We start from the raw sequence: 5390 nt of genomic DNA on the forward strand, positions 1-5390 counted from the left end.
TCTATCCAGTCTGACAATCTCTATCTTTTAATTGGTGTGTTTAGCCCATTTACATTTAATATAATTATGGATATGGCTGGATATAGGCTACCATCTTGCTATTTGTTTTCTCTTTGTGGCATCTGTTCTTTGTCTTTTTCCTTTCCCTGCCCAATTTTTCGATGAGTATTTTCTAGTGTTCTAGTTCATCTTCTCTCCTGGCTTACTAGCTATAGCTCCTTGTCTTAATTTTTATTGTCCAGTCTAGCATTTTCAGTATTTATATTTATCATTATCTAGCTATCTTTATCTTTACACCATAGTATGTAAAATATATGAGCTTTACAATGGTACCTCTGTATTCCCTCCTCCTGTCTTTTGTGCTTTTATTGTAATATATTTTACATATGTTATAAATTTAATAACGTACTTTCATAATTTTTCCTTTAGTCTATTTCCTTTTAGAAAAATTTTTGCTTTAACTTTTTTGCTTTAAATAGCCTATTATCTTTTGCTTTAGTCTATTATCTTTTAGAGAATTTTTTTAAAGAATAAAAATCTCTGATATTTACCCACATATTTGCAATTTCCGACGGGTTCCTACACTTTGTGCAGACCTGAATTTACAGCTGGTATCATTTTCTTTTAGCCTGAGAAAAATTCCTCTGCCATTTCGTGTTGTGTAGATCTATTGGTGATGAATTATCTCAGCTGTTGTTTTAAAATGTCTTTGTTTGACTTTCAGTTTTGAAGGATATTTTTGCCTGAAATGAACATCTTGGTTGACAGTTTTGTTTTCTTTCAGCCTTTAAAGATGTTGTCCCAGTTCTCTTGGCTTTCAGTGTTTCGGATGACAAGCTAGAGATTTCTTATCTTTATTCCCTGAAGACTTTCTCTCTATCACTGGTTTTTAGCCAGTTTGTTGTAAGGGGCCTTGGTGTGATATGCTTTGTGCCTTTGCTGCTTTCAGTTCTGTGCACTTACTCTGCTTTGAGGTTCCTGGATCTGTGGATCTATGGTCTTTTTCTTGTTTTTGTTTTATCACATTTGGAAATGTTTCAGCCATGATTTCTATAAACATATTTTCTCCCCCTCACCTCTTTCTGGGCTGTCTGATGGTACCTCACAAGTCACCAAGACTCGGTTGAATTATCCCCTGGGCAATTTTTCTCTGTTTCAGTTTGGATAACTGGTATTATCCTACTTCAAGTTTACTGATCTTTTCTTCTTCAGCGCTTAATCTGCTATTAGTCCCGTCCAGAAGATTTTTTGGTTTCACATATTTCACCTTTAGAATTTCCATTCGTGATTATTATCCTTTGGTTATGATCACAGTTTCCTGTAACTCCTGGGACATATTTTTAACAGTTGCTTTACATGCCTGCTCTGCCCATTCCATCATCTGTGTCACCTCTGGGTCTGTTTCTATTGACTGATTTTTCTTCTAGTTATAGGTCATGTGCTTCCGCTTCTTCATGCGTCTAGTAATTTTGCACTGGGTGCCAGAAGTTGTCAGTGTCAAACTGTTTGAGTTTCTGAATTTTATCGGCCTTCTTTTCAAGAATGATGAGTTTTGTGTCAACCGGCAATTCACTTATTTGTGGGTCAGCCTGGTCCTTCCAAGACTTGTCCTGAACCTTTATTAGGTCACCCCAGAATTTGATTGGCCCCACTCCCAGACTGTGGCTATCTTTGGTCTCTACTGGATGTTCTGGTGGCTGCCAAGGTCTCTTCCTTCAGGGTGGCAGGAATTCAAGCATCTCCCAGCCCTAGATGGATGCTGGTAGTTGTTCTGCTCATAGAGCTCTGTGGCGGTTGTTGGTCTTTGGCTTCATGAGACCTCACTCTGCTTAGGCACAACTTAGTATCTTGCCAGAGCTTGGGGGGAGCGCTGTGAGGATTTCTGGGCTCCTCTGCACACTGCCTCCTCCTCGGGGCTCTGCCCCAGTCCTTGGCCTTCCTGGGCTCCCACATCTGTCCCTGCAGCTCAATGAGGTCACCAGGCTCTTGGGACCAAAAGCCTTTCTCCCAGGGATGACTGTCCTTGGTGCCCTGCTGACCAATGTCCAGAAATGGTTGCTTTCTGTCTTTGTTGGTCCATTTTCTGGTTGTTTATGGTGGGAAGGCAGGTCTGGTACCAGCTAGCTCATCATGGCCAAAATACCTACCATGTTTTAAATTCTCAACTGGGGTTGGGCTCAGGGGCTCAGCCTGTAATCCCAGCACTTTGGGAGGCCAAGGAGAGTGGATTGCCTCTGCCCGCAGGTTTGAGACCCGCCCAGGCAACTTGGCAATGCCTCATCTCTACAATAAATCAAAAACTAGCTGGGTGTGGTAGCGTGTGCCTGTAGTTCTGGCTACTTGGAAGGCTGAGGCAGGAGGATCGCCGGAGTCCAGCAGGTCGAGGAGCAGCCACTGCACTCCAATCTGGGCAACAAAGTGAGACTCCAACTCAAAAAATAAAAATAAAAATAAATTCTCAACTAGGGGGAGATATATGGATGTTTTGTTTCTTTGTTATTTTTCAAATTACATATACTTCTTTGTAAACCTGAAATAGTCCCTCATCATTATTAGGGAACCTGGGGCTTGCGCCAGACACACCTGAGTCCTAATCATGGCCGGGCCACTTACTTGCCAGGTGGAAACAGGCAGAACAACTCTTCTCTCAATTAAATCAGGACAATGGCAATGACATCTGAGGGAGTTTCTTAAAAATGCCATAAGATAATGCATTACGGGGCACCTAGCATGAACCAGGGCACACAGCAGGTGCTTAACAGGAGGTGATGACTATTTGCTGTTTTAGGGTACATGGAATAGGGAAGTTTCCTCCCTAAGCCCAGCCTCCTGCTCAGCTAGAGCACTGGGTGGGCCTGACCCAGCCAGGCCCTGCCCCACAACCCCCATGGGCACCTTGTCACCCCTCACCCACCTGCTGGTCCCCAGTCCTGGACCCCCACTTGCCCAGGACAGAGGCTCCATCCTTATAGCCATGGCACTGCCCAGTGGGGGTCCCAGCTGCCCACAGAACAGGCAAGACACCACAGAGCAGCAGGGAGTGCAGGGCAGCCAGCACCGAGGGCCTGAGAAGGGGAGACTGTCATGCCTGTCCTTCCACCTGCATGTTCCTCATGGCCCCGGGAAGGAGGGGGCAGGCAGGAAGGCACTGTCCACTCGGCCCAGCAGGGAAGATGGGCAGTCTTGGGCCTGAACACCTGGGAAGGTCAGGCCCAAAGTCCTCCTAGGGGGGCTGCTGCCTCTCTGTAACAGACCCTACGGCTGAGCAAAAGCTTGCAAGACTCAAAGCAAGACCCACAGGGGCACAGGACGCCTCCAGGTGCAGAAAAGGTGCCTGGCTCCTGCAGATACAGGCACCGGTCCCTTGACAGTTTTCAGTAGCTGTTTGCTCTACCCTGCAGGGTTGTGGGGGATGGCCCCAGGGCAGGCCACACATGTAGCTGCAGGTGACCCTGCTGTGCAGGCTCTGACTCCAGGACCCTGGTGCTGGGGCTCAGGTGACCTCCAGCCACCCCACCCCGGCACAGACCTCGGAGCTGAATGACAAAACAGGGATGTCCCCTCCAAGGCCTCGAGGACAGGAAGAGGGAGGACCCGAGGGCGACACAGAGACCACTCTTCAGGGCTCCTGTTTTCCGGTCCTCAGACACAGAACGTCTCACCTGGCTAATCGGGGCCAGAGACATGCAGGACAAGCCCAGCTGCATTGCGGGCTCAAGCCCTCACAGTCTGGTGGTCAGGAGTGCAAACCAGGGTGCACAGGGCCATGTTCCCAGACATTCTAGGGAGGACCCTTCCCGCCTCCTCGGGTTCCTGGTGTGGCAGGAAATCTGTGGCGTTCCTTGGCTTTGGCCACATCACTCCAATCTCTGTGTTCCCATGTGACATCTTCCCCCCGTCTCTCTGTCTCAGTGTCCAATGTCCCTCTCCTTATATGGATACTAGTCATAGGGCTGGGGCCCACCCCAATCCCGAATGATCTCATCTTAACCTGATGTCACCTGCAAAGACCAGACTGCCAAACAAGGTCCCATTTGCAGGTCCAGAGGCTTGGGATTTGGTCATAGCTTAAGGAGGGACACAATCCCGCCCACTGCAGGGGCCGTGAGTGCTGAGAAAGGTGAGGGACACTCTCACAGGATGTCAGGAAAGGCCTTGGAGCTGAATGACAAAACAGGGATGTCCCCTCCAAGGCCTCGAGGAGAGGAAGAGGGAGGACCCGAGGGCGACACAGAGACACAGGTTGAGAAGGTGGCCCCGGGGCAGAGACCAGGTGGGCGCTCTCCCCAGACACTGATGTCCGGGGAGAGTGTCCCAGACACCCTTTTCACAGCATGTGCCAAGGCGCCCGAGCTGTGGAGTCCAACACACCTTTAGGAGCCTCAGGACCCTTATGCATGCAGCGGGGATTCTGGGCCCTGTGGAGGTTGCCCTGGGGTTTCCTGAGATGAGAAACTTTCAGACAGGGACATAGCTAGCCAGGACACCCAATGCAGGGGACAGACCCGGTGCCACCCCCAAGGGCTGCTGGTTCAGCACTGACTCAGACCCCAGGCTCGTGGGCCCACCAAAGAGGTGCAGAGCTCCCCAGCCTGCTCCCCCCTGGCAGGCCCTCCCCCCGTCTCTCTCCTTGACGGCCCCTTACAATCTACAAGCTGGTCCCTTCCAGCTGTCATCCCTGAACTGACTCTTCCAGAACTCGTGCGTGGGCTCCCTCGTGTGTCATCAAACCCCCATCGGCAGCAGAGGCACAGAGGCCAGGTAGCGTCACGTCGCCAGCGAGTGGACTGTCCCAACCACAGATCAAGTGGCCTCCAGCCCACGATGAGCCAGCGGGAGATGGAGAGACAGGCCCCCAAAGCCTCCTGGTTCAGAGGCAGAGCCAGGCTCAGGGCTGCCGGTGGGGCCAATACAGGTGCTGGACAGAAGGCGGGGACTACACCCGAGTCTGAAGGTTTACAGGGAAGCACTCAGTGGGAGTCGGGGACCTGGATCCTGCCGAGTGGCCTGGGGCAGGGCATGGGTCTCTCCACTGTGCCTCGGTCTCCCCATTTGTCAAGCGCTCCGGAAGGCGCAGCAACCTCCCGCCCGCAGGGCCAGGTGGGTGTAGTGCCCAAAGTGGCCTCAGGGGGGCAGCAGCCGCCCGCCTTTCCCAGGAGCTGCCCAGAGGCAAAACGGCCACCCGGGAGGTGCCACGCCCGGCCGCAGCCCACGGGGGTCAGCGCTTGGCTTCTCCCCACGGCCCCCGGTGGGACTGACGGCCCAGGGGGCAAGCCTGTGCTCTGCCCGGGTGGCACCGGCACACAGTGGGGAACCACCCGAGCCCTGGGCCACGCTGGCTGTGGGCAGATGATGGGGCTGGCGGGCAGGGGGAGCCGCTGCAGCCGCCG

Source organism: Carlito syrichta, unplaced genomic scaffold, assembly GCF_000164805.1.
Source record: "Carlito syrichta isolate Samal-C Ts95f unplaced genomic scaffold, Tarsius_syrichta-2.0.1 Scaffold120529, whole genome shotgun sequence".
In the NCBI taxonomy this organism is placed as follows: domain Eukaryota; kingdom Metazoa; phylum Chordata; class Mammalia; order Primates; family Tarsiidae; genus Carlito; species Carlito syrichta.